Source organism: Dendrobates tinctorius, unplaced genomic scaffold (genome assembly GCF_039654945.1).
Source record: "Dendrobates tinctorius isolate UK_male_01 unplaced genomic scaffold, ASM3965494v1 ptg000095l, whole genome shotgun sequence".
Lineage (NCBI taxonomy): Eukaryota > Metazoa > Chordata > Amphibia > Anura > Dendrobatidae > Dendrobates > Dendrobates tinctorius.
The window spans coordinates 17,426,909-17,454,476 of NW_027361763.1; the positions used below are offsets into that span (position 1 = coordinate 17,426,909).

Here is a 27,568-nt window from a genome sequence, read left to right on the forward strand (position 1 = left end):
AGCGCGCTCTCCTTGAAAGCTCCCTGCTGCAGAGAAGTCATCAGCTCCAGCAGCAGCCTGGATGCAGGGGGCTCTGCCTGTGAGCTGAGTTCACTGTCTGCTCTGCACTTGATTGCTTCTGACTGAGGGGAGCCTGAAAGCTGAGGAGCGTGCTGCTCCAGGACCAGTGGACGCTGCACACAGCATGGGAATTGATGAGTATCTATGTTAGTTACTATTTGAAGTGTCTAATCTGTTGCTTTGGATACATACATACAACTTACCGCTATTTGGGTGTAATATTTATTACATGATGCTCTCCTTACGTGTTACATAGTTTTCAGGCACTTTGCAGCGGTCACTGATGCGCTATATGGCGATGCTTTGTCTTGGCCTGGGAATTTACTGCACTTTGGGACTGAGAGAAAACCAGGAAAAGTGCAAACTAGAGATCGCACTGATGGCCGCATTCACTGACCTGTGCAGAGAAAGCGGCGCATCCTCCCCGGCAGGCAGAGGGAGGGTTAAACCAGTGTATCGATCACCTTATCTCGGCTGTTTGTGCTGGCGTGTAATTATTAACCTACCCGTTACCAGGCTGACAGCGAGTCCTAGAGGATTAGTGTATGTGCACACGTTGTGGATTACTCTGAGGATTTTTCCGCGCGGATTTGGCCAAATGCACAGGTAAATCCGCAGGTTAAATGACCGGCGTTTTACCTGCGGATTTAGTGCAGATTTCCCCTGCGGATTCCTATAATGCACCAGGTGTCAAAACGCTGCGGATTCCGCACAAAGAATTGACATATTGCAGATTTAAATCTGCAGAAAATCCGCAGCGTGTGCACTGTGTTTTTCATTTCTCATAGACTGTACTGTACAACGCAGCAGAAACTGCTGCGGATCCGCCGGACCAAATCCACTGTGGATCCGCAGCAGAATCCGCAACGTGTGCACACACCCTAACTAGTGTTTGCTGCTCCCAGAGTAGAGTTCCTACTGGGAAGTGAAGTCTGGAACTTGTAGTGCCACAGCAACAGTTAGTGCTTGATGACAAATAGCTGTGGAATAGTGTTTTTCTATGCAGCGATTGTTAGTGGCATGGACATCTTACTAGTGTGATATATTAGTATCAGTAATGCAGGTGACTTATTGTTGGAGTGAATCCTACAATGTGGTGAGCTACAGGGGGGAGGCAGGTCACCCCGGGACCAGCGCTCTGAGGGGACCCACCCACAGCACGCCGATAGTGTTACATTCTGCGGCAGATCAGGCAGAATCGATCTCCCTGATCTGCCACCCGGCCGCTATGGGGCCCCTGAGCAGGCACTAGGGCCCTGCGCCAGCAGTGGGTCCCCACCTGTCATTGCAAAATCAACTGTGTTGGCTGGAGGCCATTTCAGCTGACTCCATTGATGAGAGAAGGAGCATTACGCTCCCTCTCCCATCATTCCCCTCTCATCAGCTTCTGATGTCACTAACGCCAACACTGACAGGGGGTCGCAATGACGTCACTACTCGGAGCCTACAGTCCAGAGATGTGCGGGAGCTCGCAGCAGGGAAGAAACCAGGAGGAAAGGTGAGTTTTGGATTTATTTTTTATGAGGCTGCCTATGGGGTGCATTATATAAAGGGCTGCATTATTCTATAGGGTCTGCCTATGGGGAGTGCATTATACTATACTGAGGACTATAGTGAGACTTGTCTGGCACATTATACTATATGGAGGCTATCTAGCGGGCCATCATACAGTGTGGAGATTACAGTGTTGGAGCTATCAAACAATTTGGGGAATACTAAGCGGTCAGTATAAATACAGTGAGGGGGGATTAGACTGTGTATAAGAGAGCATCATACTGTGTATAGGGGAGCATCATACTGTGTATAGGGGAGCATCATACTGTGTATAGGGGAGCTGTACAGGGGGGGAGACTCATGACATTATTAAATGTAAAGTGGGCACTTATTGCTATAGGGAACTCAGGTAACTGTGACTGTCAAAGGGGCACAAATGGCGCAATTACTTTCTAGGGGACAAAATATGGGCACTGTTTTCGAGAGTTGCTTTAGAATTTAGAGGGCACAGAGAACCACACAGCAGGTACAGTTAAAGGGACACATACAGCAGCTCAGCATTGCGGTATCAGCAGGGTAAGGAGACTGTGCAGGTAGGGAGTAGTCCCATTGGTGACAGTGCTCAAAATATGAGACATGAAATGTGTCTTTGTTGTAATCTCTGCAGACGAGTCCTGGCTGGAAGAAGTTGTCATGTTGGTCTGGGCCAGATGGAAAAGTGAACGATTCCATCAGAAAGAATGTCAGCTGTAAGTTACCATCTGTAACTGTGCTGTGATCTCTTATACGGTATATTGTGTAGGACGGGTATCTACCACTCACTATATGGCGGTAATATCAATATTGGTCTTTATTTAGATATTATGTTCAGCAACAGCGCGGTCCTCGGCTGAGGTTCTCCTCCACTATTATTGTGCGTCACCGAGTTGTAATCAAGGTTACCTGGTTGGGGGCCCACTCAGACGTTTTGCCCCCCCTGAACCAAAATCCCAGCTACACCTCTGAGTGCAAGTCACTCTTGAGATTTGTCCCGACTCAAGGAGTGATGTCTGCTTCATTCTAAAGTCACAAATCTGCTGAAGGTTGTGATGGGCTGCAGTGGTCAGGTCACTAGAGGAGTGCATCAGCTGACATTTCTCTTTTAGTCACCTGACTACTGCAGTCCATCTAGATCCTGTGAATTTGTAATTTAGAAAACTTTTTTCCTGAGTAGGGCAGACCTCCAGAGCTGCCTATAACGGATCCATTGCTACCAGGGAGTATGCCTCCATTTTTTTTTGAAAATCATCCATTCCCAAAACAAAATGTTTCTGTTTCAGAAGCCCCCTTTAACATTTATAGGAATTCAGACAAGTTTAGAAATGTTAATAATATAAATATATTTTCGATCTCTTATCAATCTTAGGCCTGTTTCACACTTCCGTTTTTTCAAATCCGTCAAAATCCGTTGTTTTCCGTAAAAAAACGGATCCGCCATTTTTTGCAGGATCCGTTTTTTTGTCCCATAGACTTCCATTACGGTTACCGCGGATCCGTCAAAAAAACGGATCCGTTTTTAAAAAAACGGATCCGTTTGCATCAGTTTCCGTCAAAAAAACGGAAACGGATCCGTTTGGCGGACACAAAAACGGAAGTGTGAAACAGGCCTTAGGCTGCTTTTATTAAAGTGAATCTGTCAGCAGGTATTTGGAATATAATCTGAGAGCCGCATGACGTAGGGACAGAAACCATGATTCCAGCGATGTATCACTTATTGGGCTGCTTGCTGCTGTTTTAATAGAATCCCTGTTTTCTCTGCTGTAGATGCAGCAGTCTCAGAATGCTGAGCTGTGCATCACCCCGCCTACACCCCTGACTGGCAGCTTCCCGTGTACACTGTACATTGTCAGCCAATCACTGGTGGGGGCGGGGTTACCCTGGACTGGTCTGCACATCAGACCTAGTCCTGCAGTGATAATCTCCTGCTGATAAAATACTGATTGCATTGAACATAGATTTTGTTACAGATTTTTATGCAGATCTTCTGTGTATCTGTGGCAAAATCTGCAGAATATTTGTCCCTGAACTATGGCATAAATGAATGGCATCAATGTAACAAATTGTAACAGAATGATAAGAAATACATGAGAAATCGCCTCATCCTATTGCCCTGTCTCTGCTGGTGTCCCCCAAGTCTCTGTCCTGGGACCTCTACTCTCCTCCATTTATCCCTGGGGTTTCCAGCACCTCGTACTTACTGAGGGCACTTATATCACCCACCTCTGCTGTCCATAATCCCACAGTGTTTATCCGATACATCCTATGTCTTCTTGGCTTTCTTAAACTTCTACACAGAGAAATCTGAACTCATTATCTTCCCAGCACCTTGTCTCCAACAAGACTTCACAATCACTGCAAACGGCTCCATAATTTCCTGTCTCACAAATCCACTGTCCCCGGTCACCTCTCACCAGGCCCGGATTGGCAATATTCCAAGTTCCTCCCGCACTGCAGGGAGATAAGCCGCCACGCCCCCCGCACCCCGCCCCCCATCCTCGCCTTAGCATGAGACACCCCCCCAGCCACTCACAGCGTCGCACTCGCTTTCCTGCTCGCTCTGTTCGCAGGACCTGTGATGAGGTCACAGGAGGGGAGGAGTCAGGGGGGTCACATGATCAGGAGCCTTTGTCCAGACCCCCGATCATGTCACCCCCTGACTCCGCCCCTCCTATGACCTCATCACAGGTCCTGTGCGCTCAGCCTTGCCTCTACCGTCTGCAAGACTCTGCTTTGCTGTTGTCATGGTGCTGGTTGAGGTAAGTATGTGTGTAGTCAGGATTTACAGTGTGGATGTAGCAGAGCTGTGTGTGTATGAGGTGTACGGAGCGGAGCTGTGTGTGTACAAGGTGTACGGAGCGAAGCCGCGTGTGTACGAGGTGTACGGAGCGGAGCCGTGTGTGTGCGAGGTGTACGGAGCGGAGCCGTGTGTGTGTGAGGTGTACGGAGCGGAGCTGTGTGTGTACGAGGTGTACGGAGCGGAGCCGTGCGTGTACGAGGTGTACGGAGCGGAGCCGTGCGTGTACGAGGTGTACGGAGCGGAGCCGTGTGTGTGTGAGGTGTACGGAGCGGAGCCGTGTGTGTACGAGGTGTACGGAGCGGAGCTGTGTGTGTATGAGGTGTACGGAGCGGAGCTGTGTGTGTACGAGGTGTACGGAGCGGAGCCGCGTGTGTACGAGGTGTACGGAGCGGAGCCGTGTGTGTGCGAGGTGTACGGAGCGGAGCCGTGTGTGTGTGAGGTGTACGGAGCGGAGCTGTGTGTGTACGAGGTGTACGGAGCGGAGCCGTGCGTGTACGAGGTGTACGGAGCGGAGCCGTGCGTGTACGAGGTGTACGGAGCGGAGCCGTGTGTGTGTGAGGTGTACGGAGCGGAGCCGTGTGTGTACGAGGTGTACGGAGCGGAGCCGTGTGTGTATGAGGTGTACGGAGCGGAGCTGTGTGTGTACGAGGTGTACGGAGCGGAGCCGCGTGTGTGCGAGGTGTACGGAGCGGAGCCGCGTGTGTGCGAGGTGTACGGAGCGGAGCCGCGTGTGTGCGAGGTGTACGGAGCGGAGCCGTGTGTGTGTGAGGTGTACGGAGCGGAGCCGCGTGTGTGTGAGGTGTACGGAGCGGTGCCGCGTGTGTGTGAGGTGTACGGAGCGGAGCCGTGTGTGTACGAGGTGTACGGAGCGGAGCCGTGTGTGTACGAGGTGTACGGAGCGGTGCCGCGTGTGTGTGAGGTGTACGGAGCGGAGCCGTGTGTGTACGAGGTGTACGGAGCGGAGCCGCGTGTGTGTACGAGGTGTACGGAGCGGAGCCGTGTGTGTACGAGGTGTACGGAGCGGAGCCGTGTGTGTACGAGGTGTACGGAGCGGAGCCGCATGTGTGTACGAGGTGTACGGAGCGGAGCCGTGTGTGTACGAGGTGTACGGAGCGGAGCCGTGTGTGTACGAGGTGTACGGAGCGGAGCCGCGTGTGTGTACGAGGTGTACGGAGCGGAGCCGTGTGTGTACGAGGTGTACGGAGCGGAGCCGTGTGTGTACGAGGTGTACGGAGCGGAGCCGCGTGTGTGTACGAGGTGTACGGAGCGGAGCCGCTTGTGTGCGAGGTGTACGGAGCGGTGCCGCGTGTGTGTGAGGTGTACGGAGCGGAGCCGCGTGTGTGCGAGGTGTACGGAGAGGAGCCGCGTGTGTGTACGAGGTGTACGGAGCGGTGCCGCATGTGTGTACGAGGTGTACGGAGCGGAGCCGCTTGTGTGCGAGGTGTACGGAGCGGTGCCGCGTGTGTGCGAGGTGTACGGAGCGGTGCCGCGTGTGTGCGAGGTGTACGGAGAGGAGCCGCGTGTGTGCGAGGTGTACGGAGAGGAGCCGCGTGTGTGCGAGGTGTACGGAGAGGAGCCGCGTGTGTGCGAGGTGTACGGAGAGGAGCCGCGTGTGTGCGAGGTGTACGGAGAGGAGCCACGTGTGTGCGAGGTGTACGGAGAGGAGCCGCGTGTGTGTACGAGGTGTACGGAGCAGAGCAGTGTGTGTACGAGGTGTACGGAGCGGAGCCGTGTGTACGAGGTGTACGGAGCGGAGCTGTGTGTGTGCGAGGTGTACGGAGCGGAGCTGTGTGTGTGCGAGGTGTACGGAGAGGAGCCGCGTGTGAGCGAGGTGTACGGAGCGGAGCCGTGTGTACGAGGTGTACGGAGCGGAGCCGTGTGTACGAGGTGTACGGAGCGGAGCCGCGTGTGAGCGAGGTGTACGGAGCGGAGCCGCGTGTGAGCGAGGTGTACGGAGCGGAGCCGTGTGTGTACGAGGTGTACGGAGCGGAGCCGTGTGTACGAGGTGTACGGAGCGGAGCCGTGTGTGTACGAGGTGTACGGAGCGGAGCCGTGTGTGTACGAGGTGTACGGAGCGGAGCCATGTGTGTACGAGGTGTACGGAGCGGAGCCGTGTGTGTACGAGGTGAACGGAGCGGAGCCGTGTGTGTACGAGGTGTACGGAGCGGAGCCGTGTGTGTACGAGGTGTACGGAGCGGAGCCGTGTGTGTACGAGGTGTACGGAGCGGAGCCGTGTGTACGAGGTGTCCTGACCGGAGCCATGTGTGTACGAGGTGTACGGAGCGGAGCCGCATGTGTACGAGGTGTACGGAGCGGAGTCGTGTGTACGAGGTGTACGGAGCGGAGCCGCGTGTGTGCGAGGTGTACGGAGCGGAGTCGCGTGTGTGCGAGGTGTACGGAGCGGTGCCGCGTGTGTGCGAGGTGTACGGAGCGGTGCCGCTTGTGTGCGAGGTGTACGGAGCGGTGCCGCGTGTGTGCGAGGTGTACGGAGAGGAGCCGCGTGTGTGCGAAGTGTACGGAGAGGAGCCGCGTGTGTGCGAAGTGTACGGAGAGGAGCCGCGTGTGTGCGAGGTGTACGGAGAGGAGCCGCGTGTGTGCGAGGTGTACGGAGAGGAGCCGCGTGTGTGCGAGGTGTACGGAGAGGAGCCGCGTGTGTGCGAGGTGTGCGGAGAGGAGCCGCGTGTGTGCGAGGTGTACGGAGAGGAGCCGCGTGTGTGCGAGGTGTACGGAGAGGAGCCGCGTGTGTGCGAGGTGTACGGAGAGGAGCCGTGTGTACGAGGTGTACGGAGAGGAGCCGCGTGTGTTCGAGGTGTACGGAGAGGAGCCGCGTGTGTGCGAGGTGTACGGAGAGGAGCCGCGTGTGTGCGAGGTGTACGGAGAGGAGCCGCGTGTGTTCGAGGTGTACGGAGATGAGCCGCGTGTGTGCGAGGTGTACGGAGAGGAGCCGCGTGTGTGCGAGGTGTACGGAGAGGAGCCGCGTGTGTGCGAGGTGTACGGAGAGGAGCCGCGTGTGTACGAGGCGTACGGAGAGGAGCCGCGCGTGTACGAGGCTGGGTGTATGGTCACGGACTGGGTGTATGGGCACAGACTGGTTGTATGGGCACAGCCAGGATGTATGGGCACAGCCCAGGTGTATGGGAACAACATGGATGTAAGGGCACAGCCCGGGTCTATGAGTACAGCCCAGGTGTATGGCCACAGCCTGGATGTATGGGCACAGCCTGGGTGCATTGATTTAGCCCTGGTGTATGGGCACAGCCTGGGAGTATGGGTACAGCCTGGGTGTATGGGCACAGCCTGGGTGTATGGGCACAGCCTATATGTATGGTCACAGCCTGGATGTATGGACAGCAGCCCGGGTGTATGGGCACAGCCCAGGTGTATGGGCACAGCCTAGATGTATGGGCACAGCCCAGGTGTATGGGCACAGCCCAGGAGTGTAGGCACAGCCTGGGAGTATGGTCACGGCCTGGGTGCATGGGCACAGACTGGGTGTATGGGCACAGACTGGTTGTATGGGCACAGCCAGGATATATGGACACAGCCTGGGAGTATGGTCACAGCCTGGATGTATGGACAGCAGCCCAGGTGTATGGGCACAGCCTAGATGTATGGGCACAGCCTGGATGTATGGGCACAGCCTAGATGTATGGGCACACCCTGGATGTATGAGCACAGCCTGGGAGTATGGGCACAGCCTGGGAGTATGGGCACACCCTGGATGTATGAGCACAGCCTGGGAGTATGGACAGCAGCCCGGGAGTATGGGCACAGCCTAGATGCATGGGCACAGCCTGAGTGTATGGGCACAGCCTGGATGTATGGACAGCAGCCCGGGTGTATGGGCACAGCCTAGATGCATGGGCACAGCCTGAGTGTATGGGCACAGCCTGGATGTATGGGCACAGCCTGGATGTATGGACAGCAGCCCGGGTGTATGGGCACAGCCTAGATGCATGGGCACAGCCTGGGTGTATGGGCACAGCCTGGATGTGTGGGCACGGCCCGGGTGTATGGGCATACCCTGGATGTATGAGCACAGCCTGGGAGTATGGACAGCAGCCCGGGTGTATGGGCACAGCCTAGATGCATGGGCACAGCCTGGATGTATGGGCACAGCCTGGGTGTATGGGCACAGCCCAGGAGTGTAGGCACAGCCTGGGAGTATGGTCACGGCCTGGGTGCATCATGCATGGGCACAGACTGGGTGTATGGGCACAGCCTGGGAGTATAGTCACAGCCTGGATGTATGGGCACAGCCTGGATGTATGGGCACAGCCTTGGTGTATGGGCACAGCCTTGGTGTATGGGCACAGCCTGGAAGTATGGGCACAGCCTGGGTGTATGGGCACACCCTGGATGTATGAGCACAGCCTGGGAGTATGGTCACAGCCTGGGTGTATGAGCACAGCCTGGGAGTATGGTCACAGCCTGGGAGTATGAGTACAGCCTGGGAGCATGAGCACAGCCTGGGTGTATGAGCACAGCCTGGGAGTATGGGCGCAGCCTGGGTGTATGGGCACAGCCTGGATGTATGAGCACAGCCTGGGAGTATGGGCACACCCTGGATGTATGAGCACAGCCTGGGAGTATGGTCTCACCCTGGATGTATGGGCACAGCCTGGGTGTATGGGCACACCCTGGATGTATGAGCACAGCCTGGGAGTATGGGCACACCCTGGATGTATGGGCACAGCCTGGGAGTATGGGCACAGCCTGGGAGTATGGGCACAGCCTGGGAGTATGGGCACAGCCTGGGTGTATGAGCACAGCCTGGGAGTATGAGCACAGCATGGGTGTATGAGCACAGCCTGGGAGTATGGGCACAGCCTGGGTGTATGGGCACAGCCTGGGAGTATGAGCACAGCATGGGTGTATGAGCACAGCCTGGGAGTATGGGCACAGCCTGGGTGTATGAGCACAGCCTGGGTGTATGAGCACAGCCTGGATGTATGAGCACAGCCTGGGAGTATGGGCACAGCCTGGGAGTATGGGCACACCCTGGATGTATGAGCACAGCCTGGGAGTATGGGCACACCCTGGATGTATGGGCACACCCTGGATGTATGAGCACAGCCTGGGAGTATGGTCACAGCCTGGGAGTATGGGCACAGCCTGGGAGTATGGGCACAGCCTGGGAGTATGGGCACAGCCTGGATGTATGGGCACAGCCTGGATGTATGAGCACAGCCTGGGAGTATGGGCACAGCCTAGATGTATGGGCACACCCTGGATGTATGGGCACAGCCTGGGAGTATGGGCACAGCCTGGGAGTATGGGCACAGCCTGGGTGTATGAGCACAGCCTGGGATTATGAGCACAGCCTGGGAGTATGGTCACGGCCTGGGTGCATGGGCACAGACTGGGTGTATGGGCACAGACTGGTTGTATGGGCACAGCCAGGATATATGGACACAGCCTGGGAGTATGGTCACAGCCTAGATGTATGGGCACAGCCTGGGTGTATGGGCACAGCCTGGATAGATGGGTACAGCCCGGGTGTAATGGCACTGATGTGTAGTATCCAGAAACCATGACGTCCAGTACAAGCCGTCTTACTCTGCACCATGATGGCCTCTGAGAGCGGAGGAGTGAGGCGAGCTGACTCCTGTAGCCGGACGTCTGGTTCGTAGCCCAATGTCTGGCCTTCTGATGGTGTAGTGTGGTGTAATGTACAGTAGCCGCAGCCTCCAGCCTTCACTAACAGCTCGGCATCACATTGATATGGTCATGGTACTAATGGTGCGGCCATTACTCCAAAGGGCCTGCAGAATCGTCTCCAATTTATCAATAGGTAAGGTTATTGAGGCCGTAAGGTAAAAGCAGTGAAGACTGTGACATTCTTCAGTTGCTGGAACTCCCTGAAGAATGAAATAAAAAGCTATCAAATCGTTATATGTTCTCCAAACTGGTGCAAATACTCACATACAGTACATCGACTGAGAACTGTGTCCGTCAGGGATACTACATCACTGCATCGCGACATCTTTTAGGGATAAGTTATGGATGGAAGAAGCAATCGTGGCGGTCTGAGCCGAAAGGAAGAGAAAAGGTGAAGTGAATGACAACGATCAGCGAGAACGTCACTGGTGAGTATATTATACGCTTATATGGTCTGCAGTGCACTGGTGTAAAGGGCCTGTCACACTAAGCGATATGGCTAGCAATATCGCTGTAACATCACTGCTAGCGATATCGCTGTGTCTGATACTTACCTCCGACCGCTCCCCCGCTGATTATCGCTGATCGCGCGAGAACGTCCAGGACCGTTTCTCGTCTGCTTCCTGCGGCGCTTCCTGCTGTGACGACGAGCGACGCGTGGACGCGGGCGGGAGGACATCAGGATTGCCTCGTCTGACAGGTAAGTAACGACCCCCGACCCCTGCGATGTCGCTGGTGAGATCTGCCTGTGTGGCAGCTCACTAGCGACCACTTAGCGATGCACCAGCGATATGACGCTGTCAGAATCGCTGGTCGGGATCGCTGGTGCATCGCTAAGTGGTCGCTAGTGAGCTGCCACACAGGCAGATCTCACCAGCGACATCGCAGGGGTCGGGGGTCGTTACTTACCTGTCAGACGAGGCGATCCTGACGTCCTCCCGCCCGCGTCCACGCGTCGCTTGTCTCCACAGCAGGAAGCAGACGACGAGAAACGGTCCTGGACGTTCTCGCGCGATCAGCGATAACCAGCGGGGGAGCGGTCGGAGGTAAGTATCAGACATAGCGATATTGCTAGCAGTGACGTTATAGCGATATTGCTAGCGATATCGCTTAGTGTGACAGGCCCTTTAGTGTGACAGTAACTTAACACTGGGGTTACCATTATATGGTCACTATATGGCGGTGATTTGAGTCCTAGCAAAGTGGTTGTGATTAATGATCAGTATGGCGGTATTACCTCTACTGTATATGCTGGTGATGTGGTTATGGTCTGGCGGTATTATTTGTCTCCTACATTGCAGCGTTGGTGGTATTATTGGTCTTGGTGGAGTCATGCTGATAATGATTAGTATGGTGGCTGTTTTCTGTCACTATGTGGTGGTATTATCTGACTCCTACATTGCAGCATTGGTGGTACTATTAGTCATGGTACAATCATGACTATAATGATTAGTATGGTGGCTGTATTCGGACACTATGTGGCGGTATTATTTGTCTCCTACATTGCAGCATTGGTGGTACTATTAGTCATGGTACAGTCATTCTGATAATGATTAGCATGGTGGCTTTATGCGGTCACTATGTGGCGGTATTATTTAACATTCTAGGGTATTATAGCCAATTTTGGCCTTGCAGTAAATCTGTATTTGCTACGTCAGTCAGAGACCCCCATCTGGGGTAGTGGGTATGGGGGTGCTGCATGGTTCTGTGCTTTCACATGCCAGAGCTGAATTTAGGTTGGATAGGACAGGGCTGGAAACCGCACATTCTATACTGGGTTCTCGGCATGGAGCGCGGAACGTGATGTGAATGTGACCAGCGGCAGAATAGACTCTTCTATTGATCATTAACTGCCTGGCTGTGTATTTTATTGTGCATGAAGGTGCAAGGAGGGAAAATGCAAAAGTTTCCCAGAAAGTTTCCAAACAAATGAGATGGAGTCACCGCCAAGCATCATTAGGGGAGAGACTTGTGACCTCCAGCAGACTACTGCACTAATAAAACCAGCCAGGCGTTCACAGGCAGGAGAGCGCCCACCTTCCATGTTGTGCCCCTCGATGCAGCGATTGTCTGGCGGCATCATGAATATTCATGCCGAGGTCTGAAAATGTATTGTGCAAGTTATTGGAAAATAAGTCTGTGCTGCAAGAGCTCTTATCAGGGCAAAACAAAGGCCTGGTTCCTCTCCACTTGTAGCTCTGTAGCGCCACCTATTGAGGCAGCGGCCTTGTATATCAGTCTCCGGCTCTTTAATGAGTCTTCTCCAAAAAGAACTGTTTCTGGGATCTTCGCCCTTGAGCATGGCGTTGGTTGGCTCTCAGTGGTCCTACAAGCAATACTACTGCCAATTATCAGTAATGAAAAATTCCAATAAATCAGGATACATTGGCCTACCGAGGTGCTAAATTATCACCGACCCTTGCACTACCTGCCACACTGATGCATCCACCACCATCCATGATGATAACCCAAACCAAACAATTCATTGCCCAAGGCACAGAGGAGCAATATGGACAGCACCTGTCTGTTCTTTTGTGGGGTTTTTTTGCAGGGTAAGTTGTGTTTTCTACAGATTGCATATCCTGTCAGAACATAAGTATATTTATAGTAGAGATGTGTTCTGCCGCACCTGGCGGGGTAGGGTCTCTAAGCCGCTGGTCTGAATGTGCATCATGGACCGGAGGTGTAGGTGCACCTGGAGCAATGGCACTCAGAGCGATGAGCAGAAAAGTTGGAAAGCCTGGGTGGCACCTGAGGTGTGAAATGACAGAGCTCTATGTGCTGGATGGCATTTTGGTTGTGGAATGGCAGAGATGGATATTGCAGACTGGGATTTTGGAACAGCAGAGTCGAATGCAGGGACAGGGACCTTGGAACAGGTAAGTTGACAGGTACATTGGAATAAGAGAGCTGAGTATGCAGGAAGGCGCTTTGGAATAGCAGAGCCAAGAATGCACGTATGCACCTGGGAACAGCAGAGCTGAGGATGAGTGTATCTGTAAGGAGATGGACATATTGCCCACATTCCCCTCTTGAAGAAACAAGTATACAGTTGTGATGTGTAATTATCAGGATCTTGTCAGTGCCGGCGAACTGCCACGGCTGAGCATGGTGACTCACCCACACTGCTGGGGGCCCAGGGTCAGATGCTGCAGGGAAAGCTCAGGCAGACAGGACCTGGGACGCTGAAGGTAGTAGGAAGCACAAGGACCTACGATCATGTGACCACTGGGGGCGGGGCTTAGCGTCCTACTGCTGGAGATGATTGTAGGATGCTACTACAGGGATCCTGGAGTAGAGGAGAGGGGAACTCAGGTCAGACAAGCAGAGGTCATACATGGAGAGAGAATAGTCAGAACGTAGGCAATGAGTCATACACGGAGATAGCTGCGCAGTACAAGAGGGGCAAGCAGAGAGTAGTCAGGACATAGGCAATGAGTCATACACAGAGAGGGCAGCGTAGTACAGGAGAGACAGGCAGAACTCGTAACGGGAACAGAACCAGATCAAAACCAAGCAAGCATAAAGTAGCACAGGCACAAAGCACAGACACACCAGGGTCAGACACACTCGGCCAAGGGTCAAAGTATAAGCGACGAGGAATGACCCCACAATGAGGCTATAAGAAGCCTCAGAGAATCCCAGAGTGAGGCCGTCAGATTAACCTCTGAACTACCTAATCCCACAAGCTGAGCAAACCATGACAGTAATGGGACATGTGCTATGCATTCATTTAGTTAATGTGTGTTGTTAGACAGTAGGGAAAGCAAGAGTTAATGGTTGGGACTAGCCCAGAGTGGGATGGACTAGGCTAAAGGGAAAGTGGACAGTTTCATGTTAGTGAGTCAGATAGAGTCTTGAGTGCATAGAGAAACAACCGATATGAGCAGTGCCATATTCTGGGGCGTCCTTAGAGAGAGAGGGTGTCATGCCCGTCATGTCTGTTGTGCTGCTTGACCCCTGAAGCAGTGTGCACATGCACCACATCTCATGGCTGCCTGCTGTTGCTGGTGCACACTCGTGCTCTACCTCATGGCTATACGCCATAGCTTGTGCGCACATGTGCTTCATCTCATGGCTGTGCGCCATTGCTAGTGTGCAAGCGTACCTCACCATGGCTGCATGCCGTTGCTGTTCGCATGTGTGCTTTACCTCATGGATTCATGCCGTTCCTGTGTGCGCGTCCATCTTTGCTCTGCCTGCTGCAGTCCTCTATGGTCCAGTAGGACCTGATCCAGCAATCCTATGGTCCTGGAGGACCCGACCATGTGATCCTCTCTATGGTCCTGGAGGACCCGACCATGTGATCCTCTCTATGGTCCAGGAGAACCTGACCCAGCAATCCGCTCTATGGTTCTGGAGGACCTGACCCGGAAGTCCTCCCCCATGGTCCTGACCCGGAAGTCCAGGTGCTAAAGCCCTATATCAGACCGCCCCTTCCTGTGGTCGGGGCCTGAGTATCGTGTTGCTTCACTGCTAGGCTGTTTGGTCTGCTCGGTCACTTCCTGTATTCTGTGCCCCTGCACTCTGCCCTGTTGTGCTTCTTCGCACACGCTCTGTGCTTGTACTTCGTCTGGTGTCCTGTATTTGTCCGTGTCCTGTACTTCGTCTTGTCTTTGTCTGGTGTCCTGTACCTGGTCCTGCATCTATCCTTGTGTGCCTCCCCTGTACTCTGTCTGATTGTGCTCCTTTAGCACAAGCTCTCCTTCCTTCCTGTGCTCTGCCCTATCGTGCTCTCTCTCTTGCACAAGTCTGTTTTCGTACTGTGCCTCGCCGTGCTGTGTGTACGCACCTTGGCCGTGTACTCTGTCTTGAACTCTATCTTTTCATTCTGACCTTCCGTGCTCCTTTAGCACAAGTCTTGTCTTTTACTCTGTGCTTTGCCATATACTTGGTTTTGTGCTCTGGCATATGCTACGCTTTTCCCTTGTTCCCGGCTCTGTGCCTCAGCATACATTCCGCTACCTGTCTGTGCTCTGCTCTATGGCTCTAGCATACGCTCCATTTCTCTTTCTTGTACCCGGCTCTGTGCTTCAGCCTACGTTCTCCTCCTTATTCTGTACTTTGCCTTGCCTTGTTTCTTCGTGTGCCCTTTGCAGGCGCCTGGCTTTCCCTCGCCCGCCTGTTTATGCCTCAGCCGTGCCCGCCTTAGCCGTGCCGGCCTGCTTGTGCCTCAGCCGTGCTCGTCGGCCAGTGACTTAGTTGTGTCCGCCTGTTGTGCCTCAGCCGTGCTTGCCTCAGTCTTGCCTGCCTGTCTGACCCTCAGCCCCACCAGCTAGCCAGTGCCCCAGCCGTGCTCTCTGTGCTTCCTGGCTCTCACGGTGTCCGTGCACTGTGCATTGCGTGCCCTCCTGGTACACGCAGGCCCTAGCCTGCTCCTTGGCATACCTCCCCGTGCTTCTTTAAAGCCCGCGCAGGTCCTGCCATGAACCCTGGCGTGCCTCTTAGCACGCACAGGCCCTAGTCTGAACCTTAGCATGCCTCCTGGCACGCGCAGGCCCTAGCCTGCTCCTTGGCATACTTTCTCGTGCTTCTCTAAAGCATGCGCAGGTCCTGCCATGAATCCTGGCATGCCCTCTAGCATGCACAGGCCCTAGCCTGAACCCTGGCGTGCCTCCTAGCACGCACAGGCCCTAGCCTGAACCCTGGCGTGCCTCCTAGCACGCACAGGCTCTTGCACCCTGCCTTGAACCCTGGTGTTCCCCCAAGCACGCACCCTGCCTTGTACCCTGGTGTGTCTTCTAGCACGCATCCTGCCTTGTACCCTGCCTTGGACCTTGGCGTGTCTCCTAACACACACCATGTCTTGAACTCTGGCGTGCCTCCTTGCCTGAACCCTGGCTTGACTGCCGGATGCCCGGAGCCCGCCGATCGCTGGCCGAGGTCCGGAGCCTGATGAATGCGGCCTGATGTCCGGAGCTGATGTCCAGAGCCTGTCGATCGATGCCAGATGTCCGGAGTCCGATGCCATCTAGCCCTTGCAGAACCCTGGTGTGCCACCTAGCACGTATCATGCCTTGGACCTTGGCGTGCCCACACTCGTACCTTGCTATGTTTCACTTTGTCCTGTAACTATGTCTTGTTCCTGATTAAACCCTGAGACCACGCTTTATTGAAGAAACCCTGTGACCACGCTTTATGTCTTGTACCCTGCACGTTCCCTGTTGCCAGACACTCACACCCTTGTCTTCCTTGAGCCGGCCGTCTGGTTCCAGTAGTCGTGGTGGCTCACCCCCTTGGTCTTGCCCCTGACACTCCCTGTATAGGGGGTGGTTCCTCACAAGGTCATCAAGCCCTAGGTGGGTGGGTGCCACGACCCAGAGGGTCCACTCTAGAAATTGACTCAGCAGAAGCTGACTCCGTCACAGAGGGGACCGAAAGAAAGAGTTAGTGTGATCCAGAGCAGTAAAGAGGTAAAGTGACCGGGAGACAGAGTGATTCTCCGGAGACGGGTCCTGGAAGAGGACGCCCAGCAGTAAGGCCCAGTGAAACTTCTGAAGATAATGGGCCTAGGCAGGACTGAGTACATGAGATGAATAGAGCGCCCCAGGCAGGAGTTTCAGAGCATCAGCATTCCGGCCATACTGACACCATAGCTCCCCTAAAGGGAAAAGAAGATGCAAAGCCGTGGGTTAAGTAACGGGCTCTCGCTAAGCTGAACTGTAGTGTCGAGCCGGGTTGTGGTGAAATACTGAGGAACAGTGAAGACAGAGGACAAGCAAAGACAGAGAAGACAAAGGGACTAAATCTGTGTAAGGAAAATGTTGCGCATTATCAAGGAAACATTTGAGAAGATATGGACCCACTACTGTATATAACCCCATGATCTACTGTATATCACCCTCCCTGTCATGAATGTGCCGCATGCTGCTGGGACCTGTGCTACATCACACCTCCTCATTAAATCTACAGAGCCATTCATGAGTTAACAGGTGTTTATGGCATGGAAAGGGTCTAGAGTTCCTCGTGGTCTATTGGCTGTATTGCTCATTGGAATAATGTGGTGTTTGCAGGTACGCAGGATGCAGTGACGAGTCGCGAGACGATTAGGTGCTTTCTATATTAATGTTTATAAGACCAGAGGGAACTTTCCTCTGTCCCGGCCTGATCACCAAAAGGGGTAACACGGGTTGCTCTCGCAGGGGTTCTATACAAGCACACACAAACGGGTAGAACACGACTACTTCCGGCAACAGCCGGTCACTATAGGGCTGCGGTATGGCCGACTACCGGCCCTTAATTACAAAGTCAACTTAGCCATCCAGACATCCCTCGCCGTTCTGGTTGGTGGTCTTTCGGCGTAGTAGTTGCTGAGGCGATGACGAAGTCTTCGCACACTCCGGCGCGCTGATGACACTGGAGCCCCACAGGCTCCGGCGGAGTCCTTGGATGGTTGGGCCGCAGCCCCTGGCCTGGGGCAAGCGGCAGCGATGTGTGGTGGGGAATGACAGGCCACCTGCGCAGCTAACGGCTGCGACGGGGGGTCCGCGGTCAGCAGAGGCCCGGCCCCTGCTGCGGACCGGAGCAGGACAGTGGTGGCCGCCGGCGGTACTGTACTTGCCGCGGCCACTGGTGAGACCAGGGCGGCTGCAGGTGGCGGGGAACAGGCCGCAGCCGCGGGCTGGAGCGAGACGGCAGCAGCCGCGGGTGACCGTGGGTAGGCCGCAGCCGCGGGCTGAGGGGAGGCGGCAGCAGCCGCGGGTTGAACTGGGGCCGCAGTGGCTGTGGGCTGGGGCGGGGCAGCATGTCCCGCATATTCGCCTCGATACAGTCCTTCTGGAGTCCTCGGTGAGCGTCCTCCCTGGCACTGGTGAGTCGCTCTCGCTTTCAGCCACTCCCACGGTCTCCTGCTGTCTCTGTGTCGGTCTGTTGACTCATCATCCTGGGAATTCCCCGCCTCTTTTGTACTGGTCCCTCCCCCAGCCCATCTGTCTGTCACAACGGTCCGTCCCTGAATTCTGCCCCCTGGGGACAGTTTCCCCCGGAACCCAGATGATGGCTCCCTTGGTTCCGGCCCGGACACTCGACAGCTGCCGTTCCTCCCACACTCCCCCGCCCTGTATGCTCGCCAGTCCTCGGGCGAGGGTTTTTGTAGATTTGGGTTAGCTTTTTGGAACGACAGTCCTTGTCGCCATACGAACTGGTCCTGTTTGTAACGTTCAGGGGGTTTGCCAGCTGTTGACCGCTCGGAGCGTCGAAGCTCGGGTGTAGTGGAGTCTTCTGGGGTGGTGGAGGGTGGTCGAATAGTTGGTTCTGGTGGGATGCCCAGGTCTACTGTAGTGCCACTATTAGGGCGACCTGCAGATGCGACGGTGAAGTCCTCTTCGTCATCCAGGTCCCAGACCGGGGGCAGGGGTCGGGGACCTGGAGGGTCGGTTTGAGCCGCGGGGGATCGGTAGACGTACAAGGTCGTAATGTGGCGCCCCTGAGGCTCAGTCGCCACAGAGGTACTGCACCTCCTCCTGAGGTGTGGTGCCCCACCATCCAGGTAAGTTGGAGGCTCCTGACGACCACACTCCAACACCTGCATCCCACACAACACGGTAGTTCAGCAAAGCCACATTGCGGCTCCCTGCTTGGCGTGCAGCAGAGCACCTTTGGTGGCTCCCTCCTTGGAACACGAACACGTGCTGGGAGGTGGGTGGAGTTAGAATACATAAAAGAGTGGGAGGGTTTAGGATTAGAAGTCAGTCAGTCTGAGTCACTCAGAGAGGAGTGAGGAGAGAAGATCCCTGAGAGAGGGATGGAGGAAGGAGGTGCTGCAGCAGATCTCAGTGACCTGGGTCTGCTGGCGCGGGAAAGGAAAGAAGGAGAAAGACATTGAACCGAAACCTGATCTTCTATAAGAAGGAAAGACTAGTATGGAACGTAGGAGTAAAAGGGAACAGAGGATGGAGGCTCAGGTGGGCACTAGAATGGGAGCCGGGCTGCTATAGTATCTTTATAGAATCTTTCTTTCTCTGTTTCTTTCTCTCTCTCTCTGTTCTTTCTTTCTCTCTCTGTTCTTTCTTTTTTTCTTTCTCTCTCTGTTTTCTTTTTCTTTCTTTCTCTCTGTTCTTTCTTTTTTCTTTCTTTCTCTCTGTTCTTTCTTTCCCCTCTTCCTTTCTCTCTCTGTTCTTTCTTTCGCTCTGTTCTTTCTTTCCCCTCTTTCTCTCTCTAATCTTTCTTTCTATCTCTAATATTTCTTTCTTTTTCTCTCTGTTCTCTTTCTTTCCCCTCTTTCTTTCTCTCTGTTCTTTCTTTCCTCTTTCTCTCTCTATTCATTCTTTCTCTCTGTTCTTTCTCTCTCTGTTCTTTCTTTCTCTTTCTTTCTGTTCTTTTTTTCCCATCTTTCTTTCTTACCTTTCTTTCTCTGTTCTTTCTTTCCCCTCTTTCTCTCTCTTTATCTGTTCTTTCTTTCCCCTTTTTTTCTCTCTCTGTTCTTTCTGTCCCCTCTTTTGTTCTCTCTGTTCTTTCTTTCTGTTCTTTCTCCTCTTTCTTTCTCTCTCTGTTCTTTCTTTCTTTCTTTCCCCTTTCTTTCTCTTTCTCTCTGTTCTTTCTTTCAACAATTTCTTTCTCTCTAGTCTTTCTTTCTCTCTAATCTTTCTTTCTTTCTCTCTGTTCTTTCTTTCTCTCTCTGTTCTTCCTTTCTCTGCTCTTTCTTTCTTTTTCTCTGTTCTTTCTTTCTCTCTGTTCTTTCTCTATCTCTCTCTGTTATTTCTTTCTCTCTCTATTCTTTCTTTCCCATCTTTCTTTCTCTCTATCTCTTTTCTTTCTTTCGCCTCTTTCTTTCTCTCTCCCTTTCTGTTCTTTCTTTTTTCCCCTCTTTCTTTTTTTCTCTCTGTTCATTTTTTTCTGTCCCCTCTTTCTTTCTCTGTTCTTTCTTTATTTTTTCTTTCTCTCTATATTTCTTTCTTTGTTTCTTTCACTCTCTGCTCTTTATTTCTTTCCCCTCTTTCTTCCTCTGTCTGTTCTTCCTTTCTTTCTCTGCTTTCTTTCTCTCTGTTCTTTCTTTCTCTCTCTGTTCTTTTTTCTCTCTCTTTGCTCTTTCTTTCTTTTCCTCAGTACCAGTAAGTGTGCCCACAGTAACAGCCACTGTGCCCATAATGCCAGCCACTGTGCCCATAATGCCAGCCACAGTGCCCTCAGTACCAGTCAGTGTGTTCAGCAGTGCTAAATGGGTGCGGTTGGGGCGTGGACATGGGTGTGCCTAGTTGTGAAATGGGTGTGGTTGGAGGCATGCCATAAAATGCACCTTGGAACAGCAGAGCTGAGGATGAGTGTATGCACATTGTAACAGCAGAGCTGAGGATGAGTGTATGCACATTGTAGCAGCTGAGCATCAGTGTATGCACATTGTAACAGCAGAGCATAGGATGAGTGTATGCACCTAGTAATAGCAGAGCTAATGATGAGTGTATGCACCTAGTAATAGCAATGCTGAGGATGAGTGTATGCACCTTGGAACAGCAGAGCTGAGGATGAGGGTATGCACCTAGTAACAGCAGAGCTGAGGATGTGTATGCACATTGTAGCAGCAGAGCTTAGGATGAGTGTATGCACATTGTAACAGCAGAGCTGAGGATGACTGTATGCACCTAGTAATAGTAGAGCTCAGGATGAGTGTATGCACCTAGTAATAGCAGAGCTCGGGATGAGTGTATGCAGATTGTAACAGCAGAGCTGAGGATGAGTGTATGAACCTTGTAACAGCAGAGCTGAGGATGAGTGTATGCACCTTGTAACAGGAGAACTCAGGATGAGTGTATGCACCTTGTAATAGCAGAGCAGAGGATGAGTATGCACCTAGTAATAGCAGAGTTGAGGATGAGCGTATGCACCTTGGAACAGCAGAGCTGAGGATGTGTATGCACCTTGTAACAGCAGAGCTGAGGATGAGTGTATGGACCTTGGAACAGCAGAGCTGTGGATGGGTGTATGCACCTAGTAATAGCAGAGCTCAGGATGAGTGTATGCACCTAGTAATAGCAGAGCTGAGGATGAGTGTATGCACCTAGTAATAGCAGAGCTCAGGATGAGTGTATGCACCTTGTAACAGCAGAGCTGAGGATGAGTGTATGCACCTAGTAATAGCAGAGCTCAGGATAAGTGTATGCACCTTGTAACAGCAGAGCTGAGGATGGGTGTATGCACCTAGTAATAGCATAGCTCAGGATAAGTGTATGCACCTTGTAACAGCAGAGCTGAGGATGAGTGTATGCACCTTGTAACAGCAGAGCTGAAGATGAGTGTATGCACCTAGTAATAGCAGAGCTGAGGATGAATGTATGCACCTTGTAACAGCAGAGCTGTGGATGGGTGTATGCACCTAGTAATAGCAAAGCTCTGGATGAGTGTATGCACCTAGTAATAGCAGAGCTCAGGATGAGTGTATGCACTTTGTAACAGCAGAGCTGAGGATGAGTGTATGCACCTAGTAATAGCAGAGCTCAGGATAAGTGTATGCACCTTGTAACAGCAGAGCTGAAGATGACTGTATGCACCTAGTAATAGCAGAGGTGAGGATGAGTGTATGCACCTTGTAACAGCAGAGCTGAGGATGAGTGTATGTACTTTGTAACAGCAGAGCTGAGGATGAGTGTATGCACCTAGTAATAGCAGAGCTGAGGATGAGCGTATGCACCTAGTAATAGCAGAGCTCCGGATGAGTGTATGCACCTTGTAATAGCAGAGCAGAGGATGAGTATGCACCTAGTAATAGCAGAGTTGAGGATGAGCGTATGCACCTTGGAACAGCAGAGTTGAGGATGTGTATGCACCTTGTAACAGCAGAGCTGAGGATGAGTGTATGGACCTTGGAACAGCAGAGCTGTGGATGGGTGTATGCACCTAGTAATAGCAGAGCTCAGGATGAGTGTATGTACCTAGTAATAGCAGAGCTGAGGATGGGTGTATGCACCTAGAAATAGCAGAGCTCAGGATGAGTGTATGCACCTTGTAACAGCAGAGCTGAGGATGAGTGTATGCACCTAGTAATAGCAGAGCTCAGGATAAGTGTATGCACCTTGTAACAGCAGAGCTGAGGATGAGTGTATGCACCTTGTAACAGCAGAGCTGAAGATGAGTGTATGCACCTTGTAACAGCAGAGCTGTGGATGGGTGTATGCACCTAGTAATAGCAGAGCTCAGGATGAGTGTATGCACCTTGTAACAGCAGAGCTGAGGATGAGTGTATGCACCTAGTAATAGCAGAGCTCAGGATAAGTGTATGCAACTTGTAACAGCAGAGCTGAGGATGAGTGTATGCACCTAGTAATAGCAGAGCTCAGGATAAGTGTATGCACCTTGTAACAGCAGAGCTGAGGATAAGTGTATGCACCTTGTAACAGCAGAGCTGAGGATGAGTGTATGCACCTAGTAATAGCAGAGCTGAGGATGAATGTATGCACCTTGTAACAGCAGAGCTGTGGATGGGTGTATGCACCTAGTAATAGCAGAGCTCAGGATGAGTGTATGCACCTTGTAACAGCAGAGCTGAGGATGAGTGTATGCACCTAGTAATAGCAGAGCTCAGGATGAGTGTATGCACCTTGTAACAGCAGAGCTGTGGATGGGTGTATGCACCTAGTAATAGCAGAGCTCAGGATAAGTGTATGCACCTTGTAACAGCAGAGCTGAAGATGAGTGTATGCACCTAGTAATAGCAGAGCTGAGGATAAGTGTATGCACCTTGTAACAGCAGAGCTGAGGATGAGTAAAACAGCAGAGCTGAGGATGAGTGTATGCACCTTGTAACAGCAGAGCTGAGGATGAGTGTATGCACCTAGTAATAGCAGAGCTCAGGATAAGTGTATGCACCTTGTAACAGCAGAGCTGTGGATGGGTGTATGCACCTAGTAATAGCAGAGCTCAGGATGAGTGTATGCACCTTGTAACAGCAGAGCTGAGGATGAGTGTATGCACCTAGTAATAGCAGAGCTCAGAATAAGTGTATGCACCTTGTACCAGCAGAGCTGTGGATGGGTGTATGCACCTAGTAATAGCAGAGCTGAGGATGAGTGTATGTACCTAGTAATAGCAGAGCTCAGGATAAGTGTATGCACCTTGTAACAGCAGAGCTGAGGATGAGTGTATGCACCTAGTAATAGCAGAGCTCAGGATAAGTGTATGCACCTTGTAACAGCAGAGCTGAGGATGAGTGTATGCACCTAGTAATAGCAGAGCTCAGGATAAGTGTATGCACCTTGTAACAGCAGAGCTGAGGATGAGTGTATGCACTTTGTAACAGCAGAGCTGAGGATGAGTGTATGCACTTTGTAACAGCAGAGCTCAGGATGAGTGTATGCACCTTGTAACAGCAGAGCTGAGGATGAGTGTATGCACCTAGTAATAGCAGAGCTCAGGATGAGTGTATGCACCTTGTAATAGCAGAGCCGTGGATGAGTGTATGCACCTAGTAATAGCAGAGCTCAGGATGAGTGTATGCACCTTGTAATAGCAGAGCCGTGGATGAGTGTATACACCTAGTAATAGCAGAGCTGAGGATGAGTGTGTGCACCTTGTAATAGCAGAGCCGTGGATGAGTGCATGCACATTGTAGAAGCAGAGCTCAGGATGAGTGTATGCACCTAGTAATAGCAGAGCACAGGATGAGTGTATGCATCTAGTAACAGCAGAGCCTTGGATGAGTGTATGCACATTGTAGCAGCAGAGCTCAGGATGAGTGTATGCACCTTGGAATAGCAGAGCTCATCATTAGTGTATGCATCTAGTAACAGCAGAGCCTTGGATGAGTATATGCATATTGTAGCAGCAGAGCTCAGGATGAGTGTGTGCACATTGGAACAGCAGAGATGAGGATGAGTGTATGCACCTTGGAATAGCAGAGCTCATGAGTGTATGCACCTAGTAATAGCAGAGCTGAGGATGAGTGTATGCACCTTGGAATAGCAGAGCTGAGGATGGGTGTATGCACCTTGTAGCAGCAGAGCTCAGGATGAGTGTATGCACATTGGAGCAGCAGAGCTGAGGATGAGTGTATGCACCAAGTAATAGCAGAGCTGAGAATGAGTGTATGCACCTTGGAATAGCAGAGCTCAGGATGAGTGTATGAACCTAGTAATAGCAGATCTGAGGATGAGTGTATGCACCTTGGAAGAGCAGAAGTGAGGATGTGGCCAACAACCAGAAGAGCTGAGTTAGTGGACAAGCAAAGGTAAGTGGAACAGCAGAGTAGAGTTTCACAGGAGACTCACTTTAAGGTATCTGGAACAGAGCTCGGTTTGTTTGGAGTCTCATTTGTCAGAAGATGCAGCAGAGCTCAGTAAAAAGGCTGTCCTGTCTGTCAGGAGGCACAGAATAAAGCCAAATTAAAAAATGAAGTCTAGTAGCATGGTAGTGATGAGGACTACCTGAATACTCAGGCAGCATACCACTACCTGAGTCAGCCTAAAAAAGCCTAAGCAGGTGACCTCAGAGGTAACTTGACGTGCTCGGGATCAGAGGGAGCCAGCCACTGTGATAGGAAGCTGGCCCTAGGGTCAGAACTGGTAATAATATAATAATCTTTATTTGAGTGGCAATGTGTTACACAGTTTACGTTTCATTTTAGGTCTTTTTTGTTTTTACTACATTTTATGTATTTTTGTACTTTTTCATTCTTTATAGGGACTTACAGACTGTGGCGCAGCCAGCCCCACACTGACGCCTGGTGGCAAAGGATTTTCAGCCCTTTGGCTATCCCGGTCTGTGATTAGATCTCAACAACCCTCCACTGATGTCAGGACAGATAGTGGCCCCCCACACAGAGTCGGGGCGGTCCGACTTTCTCACTCAGAACTCCGCTGCTTCTATCGTGACAAGAATACATGACTTCTGTCTCCCGACCTCCCAACGTGAGAGCATCATCTAATCCTGCCTGCAGTCAGAAGGATGTTATTTACCAGCTTGGCGCCTGCGGTCACTGTCCTGCCTGAGGAGCTGTCACCTGATGTCACTGTGACATTGACGTTCCCCGCCATTACTACCGGGCGAGAGGTGAAGAGATCCGGCTTAACCTAATTAAATAATAGGATCCAGAAGGCTGTCTGAGGGTAATAGATGTTCATAAGCCGGAGCCGTCTACCATGGACAGTGACCTTCATTCCTTCTCATCCCCTCGTATAATCCCTGGAGTCGTCAGTGTCATTAGTCTCTGCCCCGGGTTCACAGGACGTGCTTTATTTCCTCCTTTTGTCCTGTTTCTTCCAGACATAAACGCTGTTGGTCCTGAGACAAAATGGGAACAAAACAATACGATATATACAAGTACATAAAATAAAAAGGAATAACGAAAGAAAATTACTAAGCCTGGTCACGGAAAGAGCTTAGCGGAGGGAAGCACTCCGAATAAGAAAATGGACAGAACCAAGAGTGAACTATGTCTTCCCAGAATGACCAAAGACCCAAACCCAAATACTACTTTTTATTAGCTCAAGGTTACACCCACATACCTCCCCTAGGTGAACTCATGTGGGTGCAGATTGTGGGATCTGCCTGGTCTGTCAGAAGTTTATGAGATCCCCTACTTATAGTATATGTTCGCTCCTGGAGGTCCCAGGTGGTAGATATTGTTGTAATATTTTTTTATTGTGATTTTACCTTTATATACAGATCAATCATGATCTGGATAGCATCATCTATTAGACCGTTATTAACATGGGGGGTAGAATAAATATACAGTGATAAGACTGAATGCGTTCTGTTCGTCACTTTGCTATGAAGCTGAAAATGCATCTCCCATAATTATCAGATCAATACAAACTCCCTTAATCCTATCTGACCACTGGCACCGGCTGGTCTGTGACAGATTATTTGATGAGAGGAAGCTTCTCCCTGGGGAGACAGTTCTCCTCCTCTGGGTAAATGAATGTCTATTTTGTTATCTGGTCCCCAGAGTAGATCTTCCTGTCTTAATTACCTGGCCCTTGCAGGGGTCTCTGCTTCAAAGGAGCTGGATGTTTCAGCTCTCTTTCTATAACTTACCCTGTTGATTGTGAGGGGGATACGTCTCCTCTCTGGAGATGTCTTATGGATTTTTAATTTTTCTCTATGACAGACGTCATTACAAATATGGGACCGTTTGTCTTTCACACACATTTATTTTCCTGCACATTCAACTTTGATGTGGTCTGTGCTCATAAATCTGCTGAGATGAGCTCAGAAAAGGAACGATAAGAGCTGCAAAGTCTTCGGTAAAAATGTCAGAATGAGCTCACTGATGGATCCTCAGTTAAATCATTCTGCAACCAACAATAAACACAAAGGCTATAGGAGGTAAATGGACATGTGTTTAAGTGAAAAAGAAGAAATTGTCCTTAAAGGTGGACAACCCCTTTACAGACTCCTCCTCTAGAGCATAAGGACAGCGTGCGGGGAGAAGCTGCGGGGGATCTGTCTTCCCAGAATATAAGTGTATGTGCACACGCTGCGGATTCTGCTGCGGATTCGCAGCGGTTTTGGCCCTGTAGATTTGCAGCAGTTTCTGCTGCGTTGTACAGTACCTTTATTTTCTATGGAAAATGAAAACCGCAGTGCACATGCTGGGATTTTTCCACGCGGATTTGCTGCAGTTTTAAATCCGCAGCATGTCACTTCTTTGTGTGGAATCCGCAAAGGTTTTACACCTGCTCCATTGTCCAGGTGTCAAACTGCAGGGGAAAACCGCAGGCTAATCCGCAGATAAAACAAGGGTCTTTTGACCTGCGGATTTTGCAACATGTGCACTTACCCTTAGAGACATTTAGTCACCTCAATGAGAAAAGCAAAAAACTGCAAATATTGAGATAAATGCAGAATGCCATTTCCTCTACCGCCATCTGGAGACCATGAGGGGTAAACATCGTGGTAAACACACATTTGTGGCACATAAGGGTTTGTGTCTTCACCTTCTCCCCTCCGCTCTATGCCTGTGGCCCCAGCTTCCCACTTGCTGAGGGACTGTGCACTCCTGAGAATTAACAGTTCAGACCAGCGGAATGACTGAACAGCGGTATGACTGAAATGCCAACATATTTCACCATCAACATACCTCCCAACTTTTGAAGAAGGGAAAGAGGGACAAAGGATGCGGTGCACGCCACGGCAAATTTTAGGCCATGCCCCAACCAGACCCATTTCACAACTAGTCACACTCATGTCCACGCCCAACCGCACCCATTTGGCACTGCTGATCACACTGACTGGTACCGAGGGCACAGTGGCTGGCATTATGAGCACAGTGGCTGGTACTGTGGGCACACTGACAGGTACTGAGGAAAAGAAAGAAAGAAAACAGAGAGAAAAGAAAACAGAGAGAAAGAAAGGAGAACGGAGAGAAAGAAAGAACAGAGAGGAAGAACAGAGAGAGGAAGAACAGCAAGAGAAGAAAGGGCGAAAGAACAGAGAGAGAAAGAAAGAGGGGAAAGAAAGAAAGAAAGAACAGAAAAAAGAAAGAACACAGGGAAAGAAAGATGGGACAGAAAAAAAGAACAGAGAGAGAGAAAGAAAGAGGGGAAAGAAAGAACACAGAGATAGAAGGAACAGATGAAAAGAATGAAC

At 51.5% G+C, this 27,568-nt stretch overlaps 1 long non-coding RNA gene across 1 annotated transcript; it reads left to right on the plus strand.

Moving 5' to 3' along the window:
- LOC141098840 (uncharacterized) lies at positions 1-25,724 on the plus strand. The gene is made up of 2 exons (XR_012234371.1): positions 1-206; positions 24,659-25,724. It is a non-coding gene; the product is annotated as an uncharacterized lncRNA (long non-coding RNA).
- The last annotated feature ends 1,844 nt before the right edge of the window (positions 25,725-27,568 follow it).